The 27,084-nt window shown below is 30.7% G+C and overlaps 1 pseudogene; it reads right to left on the reverse strand.

Moving 5' to 3' along the window:
• Positions 1-3,346: 3,346 nt before the first annotated feature.
• On the reverse strand, positions 3,347-20,568 carry LOC110644052 (plastidal glycolate/glycerate translocator 1, chloroplastic-like; annotated as a pseudogene).
• Between the last annotated feature and the right edge of the window lie 6,516 nt (positions 20,569-27,084).

Consider the following 27,084-nt stretch of genomic DNA (forward strand, 5'->3'; position numbering starts at 1 on the left):
TTGTGATATTATGGCCCATGGCCATTTTGCTATTCATAATATACTTGGCTTTATGCTCGATAATTATTATGGCTTATTAGCCGTTCTGTTACACACCTGGCATACACTATGTGACTGATGGTGTGACGGTCTTAGATACTTGATACCCAGTGCCATTTTACCCATTTATCCAGTCCAATCAACTTGTATAGGTTACTTGAGCAACTAAAATAAGTCTTAAAATATTTATAACTAATAATGAACATAAAAATCACTAAATTAAGAATATTACGAATAATTAATAATATTAAAGAGTTATATCATATTCTTATTGTCAATCTAGGAAGTCACACATAATAGAAATTAAGTGATCAAGATAATATTAATTTGATTAATTAATTAAATAGTTGAATTGATTAATTAAATTAATGATTAGGTTTGCAATTAAATTACAAAATACCTAGCATGACTTAAACTAAATTCAATGTAAATGGGTAAATGAAATTAATGACTTAATTTATATAAGATATAAATTGGTGAGTCATTAGACAAAAATGGTTTAAAGGCCAAGTGCCCATAAGATGAATAATAGCCTTGTATTTAAAGTGTTAAATATGGGCAAGAAATTAAAAGAGTTTTAATTTAGGTGCAATTTATGTTGGTCATAAATTTGAAGGAGAGGCCCAAGTCCACTTTATTAAAAGATAGTGGATCTTCTCTACATGGGTATGAGATTTAAGCCCATTAACTAATATGGCTTAGTGGGTTGTCTCTACAAAAAAAAAAGGTGGTTTTGGGCTTGACTTGATTGTTGGCTTATGAAGTCAAAAGGCTCAAATGGCTCAAGTGGCTAAAATGGCTTGGTAGATGGCTTGCACATATGTCTCTTTGAGAAAGAGACATGTGGCCGTGATATTTTAAGATGTAGACAAATGGCTCCAATTTATCCAAGCTTTATAAAAGCTTACTATAGAAGCTTGGGGTAGTTAATGCTCATTCTTTACTCTTGCCACTAAAGGAGGAAGATGAAGAAAGTGTTCTTCTTCTCCCAACCCAAGCTTCCACCATCTTCTCCATTTTCTTCTTGTAAATTCAAGGAAAATTAGAAGTTGTCACCCTTGAGTAAGGAAAAGAGATAAAAAGTAGTAAAGAGTTAGAACATGTACAAGGTTATAGAGCATAGTTATGTTCTTCTCTTGAGAGACAGAAGGTTATGAGTAGTGTTCATAACAAAAGAAACGATATCCCTCTCCCCCCCGTTAGACAGAATAGCCATATGTTTAAATAAGGATGTGCATTATTCAGTTATAACCAAATAACTAAACCGAACTAATGAAATTAAGTTATTTTGGTAAAGGTTTAGTTTGGTTTGATTTTCGATTATTAACTCCAAAAATTTTTTGTTATCAGTTCGATTAGCTTCGATTTGATAACCAAAATAACTAAATTTATATTAATTAATATCTTAATTATATTTTGATTAATAATAAATCATATTTATTATTTTTATAAATAAAAAATGATTAAAAATGTATTTTTATTAATATATTATCAATTAATTAATAATATAAATCATATACTATATTTTTTCAGTTAATTCAGTTAAAACTGATAACCGATAAAATATTTTCAATTTTGATTAGGTTCAGTTTTTTCTCAATTTTGATTTAGTTTAATTAATATAAATAGAGTCAGTTAAAATTCCAATTAGCTCAAAACTCAATTCAATTTGATTTAGTTAACTGAATGCTCACCCCCTATGTTTAGAGAGTGAATGGCTCTGATACCTCAATAAAGGTGAGAGTTACAAGGAAAAAGTAGAAGATGGCGAAAGGTTATGATAAAAGTAAAGCTGTAAAGCCTATTAAAAGGCTTCATTACCTTAGGATAGAGGTTCCAACAGGGGCAATTGTTCTAACAACTGTGCAATCTTGGCACATAGTGAGGGGTTTTGGTACCCTATGATGGATACTACAAATGATAGATGTCCTTATAGATGTAGAGCCTTAGAGCTTAATGAAGAGCTTTAGACACCTAATACCCTAAACGTTGACTATAGGGGATAGCAATAGACAAAAGAATCATTAAGTACCCCTCCATTAAATGGTAAAGGGGATAGCCATCAACCTAAGTAGAGAGGAAGGGACAACAAGTGAAGAATGTATGAATGTTTTTCCTTGAGTTCCTTCTCAGCTTCTTGTTGTATAGGATGAGAGTACTCATTCAGCTGAGGAAAGGACAGTAGTGATAAGTGATGAGACAATGATAATTGTTCCTTAAGCACCAAAGGACAGGCGGAGTATAAAAATAGAAGTCATAATAATTAAGACTCAAGTTTAGCAAGATGAAGGGTATGAACAGTAGAGGTGGTGCAAGTTAAAGTGGTCCGAGGATCAATAATAAGTATGTGTGTGATGTGCATGACCTGATAGAGACCATGAAAAGGGTGCAATCACTTGGTGTGACTATCAAATTAGGAAAAGCACAAAGTTAATTAGAGAGGTAACCAGAGCATAGCTTTGAGCAAGGTGAACAAAGTAAACTGAAAGAAGAGGTAGAAAGCCTAAGATAGGGTGAAATTAGAAAGGCTATGCAGCAGATATTCCAGGGAGTTGAACACACACCGCAAGGCATCATGCTAGTGGTGTAGAGATGCCAACCTCTTAAAAAGCAAGAGAGACAGCCTCCAGTGCAAAACTTGAGGGTTTAAAATGTAACTGCAATGCTAAATGAAGATAATGTTCACAAGGCCCAAGAGTTGTTGGGGTCAGGTATAACTATTCCCTACTCTTATAAAGGGGTAGGTGACAAGGTGACTAGGTTTCACAAGCCTATTGACAAAGAGAGGATACCATGCATGAAATGCAACTGAAGAAACAACAGTAGGAGTGTGCACAATAGTGTCCTTCATTGCCACATAAAACAGTAAGATAAAGGCTAATAAGTAGTGAATGATTTATCAACTGTTGTTTGCACAAAGTTTGCTCCAATAAGACCAGTTACTACAACTACGGCTGCTGTAATGGATGAGTTACAGCCTGCAAACAACATTTGAAATGATTCGCTCAAAGATGTTCTGATTGATTGAAATTTAAATTTTACATTGAATGGTGTTCTAAACATTGCAAAATTGAAATTCTAAAAGAAATTAAAATTGGATACATTCCTAAATAATACACTTGTGCTTTGATATTTAAGAGAGAAAATTTTTCATGTCATTTTCATTAAATGATGCTGGTATGAATCCCATATTTCATAATATAGCTATCAAATATGATCCTTATATATATAGGTGGCCGCAGTCCAGTTCAATATTAGATTGGTTTAACTCAGAATTAAAAATAGAACGAAATTGATTAAGACCGGATTAATCAAAATTCGATCTTGAATTCGACCAAATCAGTTGGTCCAGCTCCAAACCCTAACTGGAACTTTTCCTTTTCTAAAAAATAAAAACATTTTAAAAAAATTCAATGGTTGAATTTGATCAAAACTGGACCAAACTAAAATGGAATTGAGATTGAATTGAAACCAAAACTAGAATCAGAAACAGAATCAAAGGGGGCTCTGTGGTCTGATTTCAGATCTTCTGAACCCTGAACTGGAACCAGCCTAGATGGTTGGCCACTGCTAATAATATAGAATGCATGATAGTTGCTGCAGCATTTTAAATATCTTTGTACCTTCAAATAATGATACTATGCTGAGAGCTAATGCAACAGTAATACATCTGGGCAGAATAGAAACAGTCAAGTTGGTTCTAACCCAACAAGAAGTCCAATAAGATCAGTTGAATATAATGAGAAAATTGTTGAAAGAATGACAGATGTGAAAATCTCAGCCGCATGTCTCTTGACTAGCTGCAAAAGCATGCAACAGAGTTTACCTTTCAAGACAATACTGATTCATAATTTAGGACATTGTATGATGACAGTTTGCATAAAATAACATTATATGAGAGTTACATTGATTTGAACATGCAATGCAATGCAATGAACAATCTAGAGACAAAGTGGCCAATCAAATTTCCTTTGGATCATGCAATGCAATGCACAATGGTCAACAAGTCTCAGGATGTTCACTGCTTATTTTTTGTTGGTCATATTGAGTTTCTGATATATTTTCTTCCATTACTTAAAAGGCTACAAAATATCATTCTGATAATGAACATAACTTTGCAGGAACCTTGCCTAATATAATTCCAACTAATTATATTAAAATCTTAACACATTCACTGAAAACAAAGTACTTACCTTTCTTTGCTTGAACATTGAGAAGGCAAAAGAAAGAATAACAGAACCCAAAAATCCCATCAGTATATCATCGGCTCCAGGATTAGAAGACACTTTTGTAAGATAATATCCTATGCACAAGGGAAGAAGCACAAACAATAAGTAAGATGAATCAAGTATAAAGGTGGCTTTCTCCGAAAAAAAAAAAAGGATAAAGGTGGTAAAGCTTGAGGAGAAAAAAAAAATCTAATGAAATGGACACTTACAGTCTTAGTTTTTTTGGATTTTTCTTACCAAAATCCAGTTTACCATGAATTCAACACAAAAATATGTAAGACTCATATGTAAAATAAGTGGGTCCCATCATACATATTGTATCTTGTGTTCATAATAAACTGAATCTTCAATACTCGTTCAGAAAATATTGGTAATGACTTAGTTAGCCCAGAAGTTATTAGATCCTATAGTAACAATAAAATAATTTTTTTATTAAAAGGTATTTGTCTTTGAAATTTATGAAATCTAAAATACCTTCATTTGGATTCAGTGAATATATTTTCTTTACCTTCATTTCTAATTAAGAAGATATCTCTCCATAGATCTTGAGTTACCACATCTTAACTTGCATACAATTCACCTTCATCATCAGAGGAGAATTTTACTGATTTGAACATGATAATAACCTAGCTTGTTGATTGCATGGCTATATTGGTCTCTTATATTTATAAGTTTTGATTCCCCTTGTTTTTGCAACACCAATGGACTGTTTGTTCAACAAAAGTTAAGTACCTAGAACAGGATCAAGTCCAGATCGAGAAAGATATCAAAAAGCCACTGCTGCTAATTCTGCAGAAAGTGTACAACAAATAATAGGATGGAAAACCAAAAGAGAGAATGAACTAATAACAGCAATTCATTAGTTGCAAATGATAATTAAAGAATGACACATATTTTTTTTCTCTTTTCTAATCTTGTTAAATGTAAGCATGTATCTGCTAATTGCAAGAGAGCAACACTCAACGATGTTACTTTTTAGGAGAAAGCATGAAAGAACTTGAGTTGAATCCTTTTTCCCACCTCCTATCTCATTTAATAAAGAGGAAATTGCAGATATTCTAACATGAGAATATTGAAATTTTAACCAGAACCAACCATGTAGCCTAACACAGTGGATGCTAGAAGAAAAGGCAGGCACGTCCGAGCAGCTGTCCCCAGCGAAGTTGGATAAAATAGTGCAGCAAAAAATGATATAAGGAAGATCCCACTCCAAGACCATATTTCCATTGAAGAAAATGGAGAAGGTTTTGCCATAGGCTCAGCATCTGTCATTTCTGTTTTCACCATTTTCCTTCCAGCAATAGCTCTGAATCCTGCTACACACAGTGAAGCAAACCAGCCTCCAGCTGCAAACAATCGAAAAACATAAAAAATATTATTTCATTGAAAACTTTTCCCCCTCCCTCTGAGCACACACATTGAAGAAGTGAGCTTAACAGCAACCTATATCTAATGGGAAATTACAAGGATGGAAATTGCATAAAAAATTCTCTTATTTATTTATTGCAAACCAAAATAATAAGGAATTCCAAACCAAACAATTGAAAGATCGAAAAGGTAAATAAAAAAAAAAATTTTTTTTTACCAATGAGGAAGCAAATCTTGGCGCCTGAAGCTGCAGGGATATCTTTTACAGAAAGAGGCAAAACAACTAATGATGGAAAATAGAACAATGGAAGCCATGTCTGTATGAACATAAGTGTTGGGTGGAAGAAGTTCATCAAGCTTGTTGTAGCAGCAGGAATCGTAGAATCATGGATTAATAGAACTGAGAATATGCAAAATTCAACTCAACTCAACTCAACTCAACTAAGCCTTTATTCCAAAAATTTGGGGTCGGCTATATAGATTCGCTTTCTCCACTCTAAACGATTTTGGGTTAAATCCTCAGAAATTTGTAATGCTTCTAGATTATGTTGTACTACTCTCCTCCAAATTAATTTAGGTCTACCCCTTTTTTTCTTTCTATCCTCTAATCTAATATGCTCTACTTGTCTAACTGGAGCCTCCGTATGTCAACGCTTTACATGACCAAACCACCTCAATCTCCCTTCTCTCAACTTATCCTCAATTGGTACCACTCAAACTTTTTCTCTAATACTCTCATTACGGACTTTATCTAGTCTAGTATGGCCACTCATCCACTTTAACATTCTCATCTCTGCAACTCTTATCTTAGACGCATACAACTCCTTCAATGCCCAACACTCACTACCATATAACATAGTCGGTCGTATGGCTGTACGGTAAAATTTTCCTTTCAACTTACTAGGAATCTTGCGATCACATAAAACTCTCGTGGCACATCTCTACTTCAACTATCCGGCTTTAATCCTATGACTAACATCCTCCTCACATCCCCTATCTACTTGAAGGATTGAGCCGAGATATTTAAAGTGATTACTTTGGGACAGTATCACTCCATCCAAACTAACTCCTTCCCTATCACCAGTTTGGCCTTCACTGAACTTGCAATGCATGTATTCTGTTTTCGTTCTACTTAACTTAAAGCCCTTTGACTTTAGAGTACTTCTCCAAAACTTTAGCTTTCTATTGACTCCTTCTCGCGTCTCATCTATCAGAACAATATCATCCGCAAACATCATGCACCAAGGAATACTCTCTTGTATATGTTTCTTCAATTCATCTAAAACTAATGTCAAAAGGTAAGGGCTTATAGCTGATCCTGTTAGTAGTATGCCCTAGAGCATATCATTTAGTATGTATCTTGTACATATTTTATTAATAAAAGGCATTTTCACTTTTTCGTTTATATAATATATTTATGTGTAATAGAAAATGTCCATTGATATTTTGTTAGAAATATTATTCTTAAGTTGTTAAGAATATGAGTGACAATATTTCTAGCACAAAGTATCATAAATAGGTTCACAATCGAGGATACTTCATAATAAGGACATGACTTATCCAGAAAGATTGTATTCATGTTTGTTCCCAAGTTATTTATATGAGATATAAATAAGATGGAATGGTGAGTCTCATGTCATATAACAAACTTGATAGGCACTTATAAATGATAAGTAGGCCGAACCAGTGACACTTATGACAAGCACATGGAGTTTACTCTTGTCAATGTTTTGTCATAAATCATATCAGTGCATATAATCTTTAGACCTGAGATAGCACAATTATCTTGTATATAGGTAGTTTGAGTTTGATATCTTGCTTTCATACTTGTCTGTATGGGTATATGGGCATCTGTTGGCTCCTACTAGTTATATATGGAGGTAGGTGTTGATCAAGATGGAATCTGTTCCTCTAAGTAAATAGAGATAAAATCCTATGTTCATTTAATTGTTCTTGATGTTTCAAGTTCTGGCGGGACAGATAGATTTATTGTAAAAGAGTTTCTGATGAGAAAATCTTTTTAATCAATAACTGGAATTAAAAGAGAAAATAATATTCATAGCAAATGGAGTTTGACATAAACCATGACTCCAGCTTGAGTTGGGATTTTGTAACAGAGAGATTCTAGTGCATGGTAACATATGATTATAGGTTCATTTAAGGTAAACCTTATTACTAATTGGGTGGCCATGGCATGCTATGCTAGGTGTTAACCATGGTCTATGAGGTTCATAAAATGATTTAGAGAAATCATTTATGGTAAGAAAGAGTTCTGATGATATTAAGAGTTGATATCATGTCTCATTTCCAATTAGTGATGAGCCTAGTAAGTCACACACATACACAAGTTATCACCTATTTAAATATGATTTAATTAATTAATTAAAGAGTTTAATTGATTAATTAAATAGGTTTGGTTTGCAATTAAATTGCAAAGTCCCTAGCATGACTTGAAACCAAATCTAGATTATTGGATGTGTAATATAAATTAAATTTATATTTAAAGTGTTTAAATATGAATTTAATTAATGAGAAATTAATTAATAGAGATTAATTAATTAATTTATATTTGATATAAATTAATTAGAAGAAGAAAAATAATTATTTTGGGTTGAGAACTCAAAATTAAGACACAGGGGCATTTTAGTCATTTTGTAGTGTGACACGTTGCACCATGAGATGGTGACACATGGGATTACACATAAGCTTGCCAAATATTTTTTAATCATGTAAGATGATTAAAATCAAGATTAAATATAGGTTTGACACTTGGCACAATGTGATTGGGTCACTTAAACCTAGAGCTAATCAAAGGGTGACATGTGGCAAGGGTTTAATGTGTTAACCTAGCTATTTAAGTGTTGTTATGAGAAAATAAAAGAAAACCAGCAGCCACACTCCTTTGTCACGCCACTTTGAGGGTTTTATCTCTTCTTCTTCATCTCTTATCAATTCAAAGAGATTAGCCATCAATCTCTTGAATTAAGAACACTAGAAATTGTTTCTAGTGTCCTGTTTACATCTTTAATCTCTTAAAAGGCAGAACTTGATTTTCTAATTAATAGAAAAAGCTTTAGAAGCTATTCAAGGGCTGCCATAGGTGTTCTTGGTGTGGACAAGCTAGAGGGACAACATCTAGTGTCCTGAAGACGAATCTCAAAGGCGCAGATACACTGCAGTGCATCAAGAGGTTAGTGTAATCGTTCTTGATTTAATCTAGGGTTCTAAAATTAATCTGATTAATTTTAAAATCTTAAATGGCAAATACAGATCCAAAAACATATTAAAAGAGTTTTAATATGTTGTTTATCATTGAAATCAAATAGATAAAAAATAAATCTTGCATGATGCATGTGACCCTAGGTGAAAATTTTTGAATTCAATGGTATAAACTTGTGTTTTTCACACTTCCGTTCCTACAATTGGTATCAGAGCCACTATATTTGCCATTTAGATTGTTGATTATATAATTTAATTGTGTGTTTGATCATGAGATCAAGAGATTATTGCTGGTTGCAAAGCAAGGTGTGGCGGCATGCTTGATGAACTCCAACATGGTGCGCATGGCTTGGGAAGATCATGGTGCGCATGGTTGTTATTAAATTCTGCAATTGTTGCATGATGAAAGGTTCATCATATGACTAATTAAAATGTTTAATTAGGATTTTTAATCACACAATTAAATTATGATTCAAATCAGATTTTTAAAAATTGTTTGAATGTGATTCAAATCTGAATTTTAAAAGTCGTTTGAATGTGATTCAAATCTGAATTTTTAAAGTTATTTGAATCATATTTAAATCTGATTTTTTAAAATTGATTGAATAAAATTCAGATCTGATTTTTTTAAAAAATATTTGAATGTGATTCAAATCTGATTTTTTAAAAAATGTTTGAATGTGATTCAAATCTGAATTTTTAAAGTTGTTTGAATGTGATTCAAATCTGAATTTTTAAATTTGTTTGAATGAGATTCAAATCTGAATTTTTAAATTTATTTGAATCATATTCAAATCTGGATTTTTAAGTTGAATATGAGATATTCAATTTAATTTAAGTATGTATGTTTTATTTAATTGTTAAATAGTGATATGCATGATGGATGATCATGGACTATAAAAGACCAATGTGATTGGATTTATTTCTTTTATGTTTCTTTGGGATTGTAAATTAATTAATTTATTTTAATTTATTTTGGGCATGTATTATTAAGTTTGTAATAATTTTTGGGTTGTAATTTCATTTATTTAAGTTCTTGTAAATTCGCCTTGGTATGCCAAGGATTACTATATAATACTGGATTGCAAGAAGTTCAAGGAGGTCAAGAGCATTGGTGGGACCAGTGGGAGGAATTCAAGATCAAGTGTTGATTATGTACTCCTTCAGCAACTCTTGTAAAATGAATGAATGAAATGCACCTAGGAATGCCCTGATTCAATTCTTGGTGGCTCAATTGAATCCTTAGAAAGTCCATGATCATACCATATTTCGCTTATCCATGAATGCATGAGATGTATGGGAATGTATGCAATTATATGATATATGCATGCTAAATGGATAATGTGCAAAGTGAGACCTTAATAGTAATAAGAATGACCATAAAATCTTCCAAACAAATGATTAAGTTAGAAATGCTATAATTAAAGTAATTATAACATAGACTCTCCATTGAGGCAATTATTTTAAGAAATTTTAAATAGTTGCATAAGATGCAATTAATTTAAGAGATTTTCTTAAGAATAATTGTTAAGCATGAGATGTTGTAAATATGTAAATGGTTTAGTGGCCAATATTGGATGTACCTGAGGACATTAAAATTATTTGCATAATTACTGGCTCAATGGGATCAACTTAACTAATGCAAGATAAGTCAATAATGGATGTACCAGAGATTTTGAGCATTAGGGGCTAGGTAAAAGATTGAACCTCACATGAGATGTGATGGGCAAGGAGTTGCTCACTTATAGTTTATTGTAATTCCAATAATGGATGTACCTGAGGATGATCAATAGAATTATAAGAATTCAATCACCCACTAGAAATCCATCCAACTAGGATTTCCGTTTTCTACTTTGGAAGTATAGGATTCGCTAAGTTAGTGGGAGGACCAATTTGATTAAAAGACCATAATCATTTTGGTTAATTACATGATACATTTACTAATTAATCTGGTTATTTTCTGCAGTTAATTTTCTGATAAAAATGAGCACAAAACAACCATCACCATCCAATATCCTTGCAAGCATACTTGATCACAATAGGTTGACAGGACCTAATCATGCGATTGGCTAAGAAATTTGAAACTTGTCCTGAACCTTGAACATATAGGATATGTTCTAGATTCAAATGTTCCTGGTCCCTTACCTCTAGAGGCCACACAAGAGGAACATGAAACTTTGGACAAGTGGAAGGAGCATGATATGAGAGCTAAGTGTTACATGCTTGCTTCCATGAGTAATGAGTTACAGAAGCAACATGAGAACATACAGAGTGCGAGTGAGATCCTCCTTCACCTACAAGAGTTGTATGGTGAGCACAGCAGGAATGCTAGGTATGAGATATCTAGACAGCTATTCCGTATGAGGATGTCTGAGGGACAGAATGTTAGGGATCATGTCCACAAGATGATTCGGCTGATTAAGCAGTTGGAACATCTTGACTTCAACATGGATTTCCAACTACAGACAGATTTGATCCTTCAGTCCCTTCCTGAGTCTTTTGGGAATTTTGTGACAAATTTCCATATGACTAAACAGGAATACACCTTAGCTGGTTTACTCAACATGCTGGTTATTGCCCAAAAGAATATGCCAGGCAATAAAGAAAAAGAGGTAGCTTTGGTTGCATCTTCTTATGCTGGAAAGTCCAACAAGAAGAAGGGCAATAAGAAAAAGAAACCTCAGATTCCTGGTCCTTCCAAGAAAATAGCTAAACAGAAAAGGAAGACTAAAGCTGATAAAGGCAAAGGAAAGTGTCTCCACTGCCAACAGGAAAGTATTTCCATTACCAACAGGAAAGTGTTTCCATTGCCAGTAAGAAAGTGTTTCCACTGGCCAGAGTATAGCAATCTAAATGAATGCAATGCCATGGTGAAAACCAACTCAAGTTCAAAATATATTTGGCACTTAAGGTTATGTCATGTTGCAGAAGATAGGATTGCAAAACTGGAGAAAATGGGGATTTTATCCTCATTGGGCTCTGAGCCTACTTCAACTTGTGAATCTTGCCTTCAGGGCAAAATGACTAGATCACCCTTTGTTGGACAAGGGCTAAGAGCTGAAAAATATTTTGAAGCTAATACATAGTGATGTATGTGGTCCATTTAAAGAAATGGCTAGAGGGGGCTTTCATTATTTTATTACCTTTACTGATGATAAATCAAGTTTTGGGTATTTGTATTTGATGAAATACAAACATGAATCCTTTGAAAAGTTCAAAGAATTTAAATCTGAAGTAGAAAATCAAACAGGAAAGAGTATTAAAGCTCTTCGATCAGATCGTGGAGGTGAATATTTGAGTACTGAATTTAATGAATACTTGAGAGAGCATGGCATTGTTTCTCAACTGACTCCTCCAGGAACGCCACAGCTAAATGGTGTATCTGAAAGGAGAAATCGTACTCTATTGGATATGGTACGTAGTATGATGAGCTATACTGATATGCCAATCTTCTTTTGGGGATTTGCATTAGAATCAGCTTTGTATATTCTGAAAAGGATTCCATCAAAATCAGTTTCTTCCACACCTTATGAGATATGGCATGGAAGAAAACCAAGTCTTAAGCATGTTAAGATTTGGGGTTGTCCAGCTTATATCAAAAAGCTGAACACTGATAAATTAGAGACCAGATCAGAAAAAGGTCGATTTGTTGGATATCCAAAAGATAGTTTTGGATATTATTTTATTTGCCTACTTCACAAAAGGTTGTGATAAGTAGAGATGCCACAGTTCTTGAACAATAGTTTGTTCAAGAAGGAGGCAAAGGAAGGCAAATAGAGTTAGAATTGGAGGATTCTGACCAATCAACAGATCAGATGGATATAGATCCATCTAGTCAACCAATACCCGTTGATGAAACATCTACAGCTGTTCCTCGTAGAACAACCAGGGTATCTCACCCACCAGTGAGATATGGTTTTCTTCATGAAGAAGAACAAGAGTTGTCTACTCATGAAGAAGTAGATCATGGGGATGATCCACTTACCTATGAAGAAGCTATATCAGATATAGACTCTTCAAAATGGATTGAAGCTATGAAATCCGAGATTGATTCCATGTATAAGAATCAAGTTTGGGATCTTGTTGACCCACCTGAAGGTATTATACCTATAGGGAACAAATGGGTTTTCAAGAAGAAAATTAGTTCTGATGGAAAGGTAGAGACCTATAAGGCAAAGCTAGTAGCGAAAGGGTTTCGCCAAAGGCAAGGAATCGACTATGAGGAGACTTTCTCGCCTGTTGCCATGCTTAAATCAATTAGGATTTTATTAGCAATAACTGCGTACTATGATTATGAGATTTGGCAGATGGATGTCAAAACAGCTATTCTCAATGGATACATTGAAGAAAACATTTTCATGGAACAACCTAAGGGATTTAAATCCCAAGATGGTTCCAAGGTATGCAAGCTAAAGCGATCCATTTATGGGTTGAAACAAGATTCGAGGAGTTGGAACATCCGTTTTGATGAAGCCATTAAATCCTTTGGTTTTATCAAAAATGAGGATGAGCCATGTGTATATAAGAAGGTTAGTAACAGTGCTATCACTTTCCTTGTCTTATATGTGGATGACATACTATTGATGGGTAATGACACAGGTATGTTGATGACTATAAAGGTATGGTTGTCAAATACATTCTCTATGAAAGACTTAGGGGAGGCAACCTATATTCTTGGGATTCGCATCTATAGAGATAGAGCGAAAAGAATAATTGGTTTATCCCAAAGTCTATACTTGGAAAAGATGTTAAAGAGGTTTAACATGCTTGATTCCAAGAGAGGATTGTTACCAGTGAGACATGGTATCCATCTTTCTAAAGAGATGTCTCCAAAGACACCTGAAGAAAGAGATAAGATGGCCAGGATTCCATATGCTTCGGCTATTGGAAGTTTAATGTTGTGTACTAGGCCGGATATCGCATATGCTGTTAGTTTGGCTAGCAGGTATCAATCCAATCCAGGTTTGGAACACTGGATAGCTGTCAAGAATATTCTTAAGTACTTGAGAAGAACTAAGGATTTATTATTGATTTATGGAGGTGGAGACTTGCAATTGGATGGTTATACTGATTCTGATTTCCAATCAGATATCGATGATAGAAAATCTACCTCTGGATATGTGTTCATTTGTAATGGAGGTGCAGTCAGTTGGAAGAGTTCCAAGCGAGCACATTGCAGATTCCACTACAGAGGTCGAGTATATTCTTGCATCGAGATCTTTGCAAAGGAAGCTGTTTGGATAAAAAAGTTCGTAACAGAACTTACAGTAGTTCCTTCCATTGAGTCAGCAGTTCCATTACACTGTGACAACAATGGAGCAGTCATGCAGGCTAAGGAACTAAGGTCTCACCCAAAATCCAAACACATAGAAAGGCATTATCACATTATCAGAGATATAGTTGGGCAAGGCGATATAGTCATGCAGAAAAATAACATCAGCTGAAAAATTCAGCTGATCCATTCACTAAGCCTTTGTCATAAGCTCAGTTAGACTGACATCTTGAGAAGATGGGTCTAAGGTATTGTAATGAATGGCTCTAGTGCTAGTGGGAGATTGTTATTAGTATGCCCTAGAGCATATCATTTACTATGTATCTTGTACATATTTTATTAATAAAAGGCATTTCCACTTTTCCGTTTATATAATATATTTATGTGTAATAGAAAAGGTCCATTGATATTTTGTTAGAAATATTATTCTTAAGTTGTTAAGAATATGAGTGACAATATTTCTAGCACAAAGTATCATAAATAGGTTCACAATCGAGGATACTTCATAATAAGGACATGACTTATCCAGAAATATTGTATTCATGTTTGTTCCCAAGTTATTTATATGAGATATAAATAAGATGGAATGGTGAGTCTCATGCCATATAACAAACTTGATAGGCACTTATAAATGATAAGTAGGCGAACAGTGACACTTATGACAAGCACATGGAGTTTACTCTTGTCAATGTTTTGTCATAAATCATATCGATGCATATAATCTTTAGACTCGAGATAGCACAATTATCTTGTATATAGGTAGTTTGAGTTTGATCTGCTTTCATACTTGTACTGTATGGGTATATGGGCATCTGTTGGCTCCTACTAGTTATATATGGTTGTAGGTGTTTATCATGATGGAATCTGTTGCTCTAAGTAAATAGAGATAAAATCCTATGTTCATTTAATTGTTCTTGATGTTTCAAGTTCTGGCGGAGACAGATAGATTTATTGAGAAAAGAGTTTCGATGAGAAAATCTTTTAATCAATAACTGGAATTAAAAGAGAACATAATATTCATAGCAAATGGAGTTTGACATAAACCATGACTCGGCTTGAGTTGGGATTTTGTATGAGAGATTCTAGTGCATGGTAACATATGATTATAGGTTCATTTAAGGTAAACCTTATTACTAATTGGGTGGCCATGGCATGCTATGCTAGGTGTTAACCATGGTCTATGAGGTTCATAAAATGATTTAGAGAAATCATTTATGGTAAGAAAGAGTTCTGATGATATTAAGAGTTGATATCATGTCTCATTGCCAATTAGTGATGAGCCTAGTAAGTCACACACATACACAAGTTATCACCTATTTAAATATGATTTAATTAATTAATTAAAGAGTTTAATTGATTAATTAAATAGGTTTTGTTTGCAATTAAATTGCAAAGTCCCTAGCATGACTTGAAACCAAATCTAGATTATTGGATGTGTAATATAAATTAAATTTATATTTAAAGTGTTTAAATATGAATTTAATTAATGAGAAATTAATTAATAGAGATTAATTAATTAATTTATATTTGATATAAATTAATTAGAAGAAGAAAAATAATTATTTTGGGTTGAGAACTCAAAATTAAGACCTGGGCATTTTGGTCATTTTGCAGTGTGACACGTGGCACCATGAGATGGTGACACATGGGATTACACATAAGCTTGCCAAATGTTTTTTAATCATGTAAGATGATTAAAATCAAGATTAAATATAGGTTTGACACTTGGCACAATGTGATTGGGTCACTTAAACCTAGAGCTAATCAAAGGGTGACATGTGGCAAGGGTTTAATGTGTCAACCTAGCTATTTAAGTGTTGTTATGAGAAAATAAAAGAAAACCAGCAGCCACACTCCTTTGTCACGCCACTTTGAGGGTTTTATCTCTTCTTCTTCATCTCTTATCAATTCAAAGAGATTAGCCATCAATCTCTTGAATTAAGAACACTAGAAATTGTTTCTAGTGTCCTGTTTACATCTTTAATCTCTTAAAAGGCAGAACTTGATTTTCTAATTAATAGAAAAAGCTTTAGAAGCTATTCAAGGGCTGCCATAGGTGTTCTTGGTGTGGACAAGCTAGAGGGACAACATCTGGTGTCCTGAAGAAGAATCTCAAAGGCGCAGATACACTGCAGTGCATCAAGAGGTTAGTGTAATCGTTCTTGATTTAATCTAGGGTTCTAAAATTAATCTGATTAATTTTAAAATCTTAAATGGCAAATACAGATCCAAAAACATATTAAAAGAGTTTTAATATGTTGTTTATCATTGAAATCAAATAGATAAAAAATAAATCTTGCATGATGCATGTGACCCTAGGTGAAAATTTTTGAATTCAATGGTATAAACTTGTGTTTTTCACGCTTCCGTTCCTATAGATCCTTGGTGTAATCCAATTGAGATCGGAAAATCTCTTGTGTCCCCTCCCACTGTGCGCATAATAGTAGTTGATCCTTCATACATATCTTTCAACACTTGTATGTACCTAATAGATACCCTTTTTTGTTCTAACACACTCCATAGGACATCTCTTGGAACACTATCATAAGCCTTCTCCAAATCAATAAAAACTATGTGTAGATCTTTTTTTACATCTCTATATTTCTCCATCAAGCTTCTAATAAGAAAGATCGCTTCCATAGTTGAACGACTAGGCATGAAGCCAAATTGATTGAGAGAGATAGAAGTATCATGACGTAGTCGATGCTCCACAACTCTCTCCCACAACTTCATAGTATGGCTCATGAGTTTAATTCCCCTATAGTTTGAGCAACTCTGTATGTCTCTCTTTTAAAAATAGGTACTGAAATACTTCTCCTCCATTTATCAGGCATTTTCTTTGAGTTTAGAATCTTATTAAATAATTTAGTTAACCATGCCACTCTCATATCTCCCAAACACTTCCACACTTCAATTGGTATTCCATCAGGTCCACAGGCTTTACCCACTTTCATTCTCTTAAGTGCTTCCTTTACTTCTAAAGATCTAATACTTCTAGTATAATTCACATTCTTTTCTATCATTCTATAGTCTATATTCACGTTATTACCATTTTGACTATTATTAAAGAGATCATTAAAATAATTTCTGCATCTTTCTTTAATGTCCTCATCTTTCACCAACACTTTTCCTTCTTTATCCTTAATGGACCTAACTTGATTGAGATCTTGACATTTCCTTTCTCTCCTCCTTGCTAATCTATAAATATCTTTCTCCCCTTCTTTAGTTTCAAGTTTCTCATATAACTTTTCAAAGGCCTGTGCTCTTGCTTGACTAACTGCCTTTTTTGTCTCTTTCTTTGCTATCTTGTACTGTTCATATGCCTCATTATTATCACATTTAGGTAATTTCTTATACCATTTCCTTTTTCTATTCACTGCCTTTTGTACTTCCTCATTCCACCACCATCTCTCTTTTGAGGGTGGTCCATGTCCTTTAAACTCTCCAAGTACTTTTCTAGCTACTTCTCTAATCTTTGATGCCATCTGTATCCACATATCATTAGCCACCACATTCAGCTTCCATGCTTCGGACTCGGGAAACTCATTTTTGAACTTCACTTGCTTTACTCTTTTGAACTCCCACCACTTTGTTCTAGCTACACTATTTCTTCTGACCTTACTTGAATTATTCCTAAACTTGACATCCAAGACCACTAACCGATATTAACTTGTTAAAGCCTCTCTGGAATGACCTTGCAATCCTTGCATAAAGCTCTATTTGTCTTCCTGGTTAAGAGGAAGTCGATTTGGCTTCTATGTTGCCCACTTTTGAAAGTCACTAAATGTGACTCTCTTTTTATAAAGTAGGTATTTGCTAGTATTAGGTCGTATGCCATAGCAAAATCCAGGATGCTTTTTCCCTTCTCATTTCGACTTCCAAAACCAAAACCCCTATGAACATTCTCATAGCCTTGCCTATCACTTCCTACATGTCCATTCAAATCTCCATCAATGAAAATATTCTCTTCATTCGGTATGCTTTGCATTTAATCATCCATATCTTCCCAAAATCTTTGTTTACTTCTAATTTGTGGGGCATAAGCACTAACTATATTTATTATTTTTCCTTCTAGTACTAGCTTTACTAGTATAATTCTATCTCCTACTCTTTCACAGCTACTACAGCGTCTTTCAATGTCCTGTCTATGATTATGCCCACTCCATTCTTATTTCTCTCCTTTCCGGTAAACCTCTGAATTACCCACTTTATTACTTTTCTCTCCTACCCATTTAGTCTCATGAATGCAAGCAATATTCACCCTTCTCATTTCCAAGGTATCCACAAGCTCCATTAATTTTCCTGTAAATGATCCAATATTCCAAGTACCAACCCTGATCCTCCTCCTATCCTGTTCCTTCCTAATTGGTCTCCTTTTATGATATCTTTTATTATTTTCTATGTCTATCTTGTGTTCTGTTCCACTATCTGTTCTACTATCTATCCTATGGACTAACTTCTTTACCCACACTCGTCCATGATGTGGGAACCCTTGCTCACTTAACACCACACCCGGGCGCCTGCATGGCGCGTCGCTTTCGGTGAGCACCCTACACCCTTGCATATTTCTCACTACACCCGGGCTCCAATGTAGCACGTTGTTGGTAGAGGACGCCTCAACGTTTATATCTTTTGAATCCATATCATAAGGTGTGACGAAATTTTTACGCTGGTTGTCACCTACCACAGCAGCTACAAATGCCTTATTCAATAACTTATCCGTTGCAAGAATAATCCCAAGCGAAACAAGTAAATGTAAAATTTGGAACACCTAATAAACCAAACAAAACCAATTTATGATATACCAAACAAAAATAAATTACACACCAAAGTTGATAAGAAAACACTATAGCATATTCTATCTATAGTTACAATTCCTAGTTGCAAACATGAAAAATAGTAACTAATATACAACAATAGCCATCAAAATAAACACTTTTCTAACTATTTACAAGTTAAGAAAAAAAAAATCTTTATTAGTGATTAAATTGCCACATTTAAAATATATAAAAGAGGTTAAGGCTTGATAACATCTTAGAACCTCTAAGGCTCTAACCTTAACGCTTGGGTTTTGAGATTGAACATGGAATTTTAATATGGCATAGCTGACTCTACACTTCTCCTTAATTCGATATTTTAGCTATGAATTTTAAATCCATGTAGCAATAGCTAATCCATCGAATATAATCTATTAGCCTCAAAGAAATATAGTATCTAACTGAAAATATTAGTTGAGGTTTTAATAACCATAGCAATAACCAGCTTATTAACCATAGTGTTTTTCCACAAAAACAAATATACAATAGTTAATCAAAATTATAGCCTTGAATTTTAATAACTATGACAATAATTGGCTCATTAGTACAACAAATATTATATCCAATTGAAAATTTTAGCTATTAATTTTAAATAATGATGTCAATAATTGGCTTATTAATCACAAAATATTATAGTTAATTGAAAATTTTGTTTATAACTTTTTTTTTTATTGTGGTTGCAATATTATTTAATTACAACATGTTAGCCATAGTCATAGCTAAATTTGAAAGTTCATCCTTAGACCTTGACTAACCATAATGATAGTAATTTTAATAATATCAATATCATGATTATAATCATTTCAAATAATAACACTAATCAATATATATATATATATATATATATATATATATATATATATATATATATATATATATATATATAGTTGAATTAAATATTTATTGGGATTACAAAATAAATATTAATTAAATGCATTTATTACATCAAATTCAATTCTTTACTTGTTTCAAGTGTGAATTTAATTGAAATAAATGAAAATAATTGCAACTTCTACTACTTATAATAGTCAGGTTGAATTCCAAAAGTAAAATTTAACCTTTTTTTTTTTTTTTACTCTTGCTAATTTAATTTTGAATAAAAATCTTCTTGAAAATTCAATTATCCTATTGTTAAATTCAAATATTCAATTATCTTGATAAAGTAAAAATAAATAAATAAATTTGGTTTTAACTTTTCCCTCAGTGACCAGCCTATGCTAAATTTCCTCAGGAAACCTGCAATACTAGACTGCCAAGAAAAGAGAAACACTAAAGATATCATACATACAGATTGAGAAAGAGTGGAAGAGGCAGCAGTGCCATCTGAACTCATGGAGTTGGTGGAAATAATTCGAATAGAGCAAGTCTCTTGAGGCTCCATCGGCAAGAACCTTGAATTGGGCTCAATAACTATAGTGGGTATGAAAGATTTCTGTAAATTGTATCGATAATGAATCCGATTGGTTTGGCCTCCATTGGGAAATGTATGGAGAAAGAGTTGTTTTGAGCGACAGTGATTTTTGGTGAGAAAGACAGATAAATTTTGAGAGGAAGCTAAAGGAGTGGCCATGGAGAAATAGTGATATATGTATAGAGAACTTCCGCGTACAATTTGCATTTGCATGGCCTCAAATCAGCGGCATGACTCCCAGAAGATGGGTTTTTCTCCATTTTTTTTAAATTAAAAAATGAAAAATAAAAATAAAATAATGTAACGGATAGTACTATGCAATAAAAATAAAATTTCCAAAGGGTAATAATTTTGTTTTAATTATTTTTCAGTAATTATATTTTATGCACTATGCAAAATATTAGTGTAATACATGTAGGGAGGCCCGCCTGACTTGATCCAGTCACAAGGGCGTAATGTATCTGAGCCACATCCCCGATAAAAAATATATATATATATATATATATATATATATATATATATATATATATATATATATATATATATATATATATAAAGAGAGAGAGCCTTCCTTTGAATATGTTTGACTTATTAATTATTAAATATTATTATATTAATATTTTATTTTTTTTAATGATTCAAAATCTATTTAAAATTAATATATACATTGATTATTATTTTTATTATAATATTAATTATCATTTAATTTTGTAGTTATTGTTATTATTTAACTGTAAAAATTAAAAAATTTTAAAATTTTTTTATAATTAACTCATATTTAAAATAAAAAAATAATTTAATTTGGTAATTTAATTAATTTAATTAAAATAATTGGCATCTGTTTTAATAATTTTTTTTTAATTTTAATTTAAACTTAATTACAGCAGCTAATTAATTTATGGCATAAATTATAATAAAATTAATCTTATTTAATTCTTTTGTACGTGAATAATTAAAAAATTATTTTTTATAATGTTATTATATGAATGTTTTATTTTTTTTTCTTAAATTATTTAAGTTACATTTAAGATGGGACTCTATCACAATATACTTGATCTTGTAAAATTATTATTTTTTTCTAAAACTCACCCTCTTACGATTAATACATAGAAAAATTATTATTTAAATTTTATATTTTAATAAAACTAATTACTTGATCTTTATATTTTAAAAAATATAGTATTTAGTCATTATATTTTACTTTTATTAAACTATTAGTCTTTTCATAAGGTTTTTCGTTATTCATGCTATTCAAGTTATAATTTAGTCATTATATTTTAATAAAATTAATTAGTTGATTCCTAAATTTTGAAAAATACTATTATTTAGTCTATTTATTGTAGTGAAACTAATCGGTTAGTCTATATATTTGAAAATATATATTATTTTAAAAAATATAATCTTCAAAAAAATAAAAATTTTGTTTTATTACTTAGAAGTTCGAGGAAACTTGTTAACTTTTTATGTAGATAGCTTGCATCAATTTTATAAACGGAGAAAAACAAAGAGAAAATGAGGAGGAGAATGGTGTAAGTGTAGAAGAGAAAAAACATGAAAATAGAAAAATAAGGGAGGATAATAGAGAAATAAAAGAGAGAGAATTAGAGTAGCATAGATATAAAAAATAATTATAAGATTAAATAGTTAATAAAGTTAAATAATAAGGACATTACTAATGTGTTTTTCTAAAATATAAAAACTAATTAATTAATTTTATTAAAATAAATTGACTAAATAGTAGTTTGGTCACTATTGACTAACGAAAAAAATTAACAAATAGACTAAATATTTTAATGGAAATAAAATATAAAGATTAAATAGTATATTTGTTTAAATATAGGATCAAATAATTAGTTTTATTAAAATATAGTAATTAAATAGCAATTTACCCTAGTTTTTTTTTTAAGGAAATAGATGTGTGTTAATTTTTTTTTAAGAAAATAGATTGAAAAGTGATAAGAAATGTAATTTTACTAAAATCTAAATTAAATATGTAAAAATTAAAAATAAGGTTTTATAATGAGAGTAGTATAGTTATGTGCTATAAATTTTAATAATTAAAATTATATTAAAAATGATTTCAATAAAAAGTGAAATATTAAAATTTAAATTAGATATATAAAAAATTAATTTTCATTAAAATTGTGCATAACATAAGCATTTACCTAATCATATATATGGGCATTGCCACGTAACATATTTTTCCCTAATATTGCTGCTTGACAATTTTTATAAAAAAAAATAATAATTTATTAATTAGTAAAAAAAAACTAATATGCTAATTAATAATTATTTCTTATTAAATGATAATTCTTTCTAAACAATTATTATTACTTTGCAAAGTGTTTAATAATTATTTTAATATGTTTAATTTGTATTTTACTTTTAATCTGTATTTTTTTATTATTTTTTATTATAAATATTTTTTAAATTATAAAATTAATAAAAATAAAATGTAGAGTAATCAACAATAAATTTAAAATGCTATTGTATTTTTTATATTAAAATAAGAATAATTTATACATTAAAAATATTAATAGTTATGAGCAAAGCATGAGCAACTTCTTAATATATTTATAAAGTAAACATGTTTTTTTATGGTGTTGCCACATAAAATTACACATTTACTCAAAATAATAGTTTATTTAAAAATATAATTTATTTAATTGTGGCACATAAAATTATAATATATTTAACATTTATTATTTTTAATAATTATGAGCAAGAACTATAAGTAATTATGGTCTCATTAAATCTTTATAAATTTCTTTATTATTACTTAAAATTTTGAATAAGAATAATAGTATATGAGCTCATTAATAACATACAAACTTACATTAAGGTAATGTTTGGTATAAATAAATTTTATAAAATTTTGTGAAATTCATTTATAAATCTAAAATACTTAGATTTTTTGATATTATTTTCTTAATTGTTTACTATGAAGCAATGAAATGCACGATTAATTCTAGATTAAAAAATAAAAAAAGCGATAATCGAAGTATCTTTTAGATATTATGGTTAAAGATTTTAAGATCTTAAATGCTTTAAGAAAAATTAAATGTAAACATATTTGAATTATTATGACTTTTATGGAAATTTTAAAAAATTAAAATAAAAAATATCATAAACGTTCCATAAAAAAATTAAAAATAAAAAATAAAAATAACCTTAGTATAATTAATTAATTTAATATATTTCATAAATATACTTAAAATATATTAATATATATTTCAGAAATATAATAAAAAAAAAGACTAAATAAGTCTTTATACTTTTAGTGGATGGTTAAAAATTAAGTTTTAGGCTAAATAAGCCTACATATCTTTAATAAGTTCGAACAAGTTCACATATAATAAAATTTTTTAATAATAAAATATTATCTTTTACTAATTTTAAATATTAAAATTATTTATTAGTTTTAATTAAAATAAAATTTTAAGAAAAAAAATTGAAAAGCAAGGTGAAAAAATTGTTTAATATTAAAATTATTATTTTTAATATTTTGTTATTAAAAAATAATATTTTATTAGGTGTAAATTTATTTGGCCTTAGTTTAAAAGTACAAAGACCTTATTTCTTCAAGAAAAACAACAAAAACTTATTTAGTTCAAAACATAAATTTGAACTTATTTGACTATTAACTAAAAGTACAAGGATTTATTTAATATTTTTTCTATAATTTTTTTTACGCCACCATTATGCTATACAGATTATTAGTAATTTTTTTTTTTTTAAATAATAAGATGGCTATACTATGGCTAGATGAATCAAAATAATTTTTGGATGGATTCTATGGATTTCAGCGTGAAGCTTCCTCAAAATGTGACCTTTGAATTCTCATTGTGTCACTAACTCAACTCCCCAAAGTTTACGGTACCAACTTCTTTACAGATAAATTTTAACAACTGTCCTTAAACTTATATAGTTGAAACACTACAGTTTTTTAACTTTAAAATATAATATAAAATCCCTTAAACATTCAAATTTTATACAGTAAAATCCCTCTAACTTTCAATTACTGATTTTTCAGTTAGAAACTGATGTGAATAGATCCCGCATGACACGTAGTCAACATTTTTCTTTCATCTCTTATGCAAAGTGTAAAATTATTCTTTTTACGCATGAAAAATTATTTTGTTTATAGAGAGAAAAATGATTCAATTTATACATGGCTTGAGAAAGAAAAGAGAAATACTAACTAAGCTCCATGCTGGAACTATCCAGATCAGCGTCTAACTGAAAAACTGTTAATTGGAGTTAAAAGGGATTTTACTGTATAAAATTTGAAAGTTGATAGGGTTTTATGATACATTGTTAAGTTGAGGCACTGTAATGTTACAACTAGATAAGTTCATGAACGGTTGTCAAAATTTATCCACTTCTTTACACTATATGCAATTTCGAGGTACATGCTTTATGAATGTTGGATGATGACAATGCAAATTTATAAATTTTGTATTCTTTAGAGAAGGGATATAATAAAAAAATTCTGATAAAATGTGTATATTATCAATTAATTTAAATTTTGTTTTTATTAATCATCATAAACTTTCTTTAAATATTGAGAGATTTAAATTAGATTGAATAATAAAAGTTTCAAATTTTTAACACTTTTATAATTATAATTAATTCTTTTTATTAATGTCAATTTAATTTTAAAGATTTCCTTTTCTTAATTTAATATTAATATTAAATTAAATTAATTCGTGTACATAATTTTATTAAGAGTTGAATATTTTTGGCATTGTTATTAAATTCATATTAGACCTTCTATAGTTGTATCAGTGAATTAATGACTTAGACCTTAAATCTGTCCAAATTTATAATTTGGTTTAAATGAGAAAGTGATCTAGTTGATTCCAACAATAGATCAATGAAATGATTTGATCAAGCCCATTCAATCAAAAAATGATATCATTGTTAGAAAGAGAATTAAACTCAAATCCTTATAAGAGACTTTAAATTCACAAGCAATTGAAGTAACTCGATATATATTTTGAAACCACAATTACATATTTATAGACTTTTTTATTTATTACTAATAAATATTTAAAAGAAAATAATGAAGTCAATAATTGGACTCAGACGGTGGGAATTTAGGATGGTTTTCTACAGATTTTTTTTTTTTTAATGAGAAAATGTATAAATAAGCTCTTGAACTTTTTGTTAAGATTAAATAAGTCCAAATCAACCTTTTCACTTTAATAAGTCTAGAATTATTCATTTAATACCAAATTAGCCACGCATCTTATGAGGTATCTGTGAGTGACTATGAAAGAAAATATATTTAATATTATATTAATAAAAACATATTTAATATTATATTCACATTCAGTGAGTCATAAAATCAAAGGCCAGATACATTATTTCCCCCTTAAACTTTAGTAAAAAAAAATCTCACGACACCCTAAACTTTTAAACATTCCATGATACACTTCACTCCTGTAATTGCACATTATGATTTCTCATGCACCATTTTATGTTATTTTCAGGGTGTATGTATCTAGAACATAAAAATGTTGCATTAATATATAATTTATTATTGATGCCTAATAGATATTGGATGACTCACTGATTTCCCTCATGATATATATGGATATGATATGATCATATATGATATGATATTGTTAAGTCCAGGTGAGGCTTAGCAAGTCCCTAGCACACTGCTATGTAAAGAGGAAGTCTTGAGAGTTTCTTTATGAGCCGAGCACATTGTTAAATGATACGTGATAAGAGGAAGTTTCGAAGAGCATCTTTATGAGCTGGGCAATTAGTTTGGGAAATTACTGATGACAAGTTTATCTTATATGAATTATTTATGTTATGACAAATCATATGCCTTCTTGCATTTCATATGTATGAATTAATAACTGTACAAATTATGTAACTTTTTATTTTCTCACTAAGCTTCCCCAATATTATCTTTTTCCCTTAACCCCCAGGTGAAGTGCAGTAGTATTAGAGATATTAACAAAAAGACTAGCAAGCTGCAGTAGCTTAATAATATCTATTTTCTGTGACATGAGCACTTGTAATGGACATGTAACTATGAAATGTTAGTTACTATGCTTGGCTTTAGTTTATAATAATGTATGTAATGTGTAACATTGAAATCCCTTATGTTTTTCTTGAACTCTAAAGCACTTTTCTATGATATATGTATGAATGTTTTAACTAGATTTTAACATTAATGGAAAATATGTTGAGGCTTAAATTTAATGCTACTTTTTAAGGATATGTTTAATGCTACAGATGGAGTGTTAAAGTATAGATGTTTTTTAGTTGTTTTGACTTATGTAACCTTATGGAATAAAATGATGTTTTTAATAGGTTTTACGCTTGCTACGAATTCCGGTAGCTTAAAGTTGACTTGTTTCCTAATGCTGGTAATGGCCCCAAAGATGGATTGTTACACATGACTCCCTACATTTACGGTACCTCTAGAATACCTAGGGTAAGGGTCATTGAAGAAAATGCCACCATGATGCCATCTCAAATAGATTAATACATCACCCACACTATAAACAATAAAAGTACACAACCAATAAGAAAATAAGGTACCACAAAACATGCATCTACATCACAAGTTAAAAAAAAAAGAGAAGCCATTTTCACAATCCTAATACAAGAATGATGTTAAAATACTCTCATAATGCAATATAATGGCAGTAAAAGCCATTAACAATTAAATAGGTTGAATACATTAAATAAACGTACTTGAAGAAT

Source organism: Hevea brasiliensis, chromosome 18, assembly GCF_030052815.1.
Source record: "Hevea brasiliensis isolate MT/VB/25A 57/8 chromosome 18, ASM3005281v1, whole genome shotgun sequence".
In the NCBI taxonomy this organism is placed as follows: domain Eukaryota; kingdom Viridiplantae; phylum Streptophyta; class Magnoliopsida; order Malpighiales; family Euphorbiaceae; genus Hevea; species Hevea brasiliensis.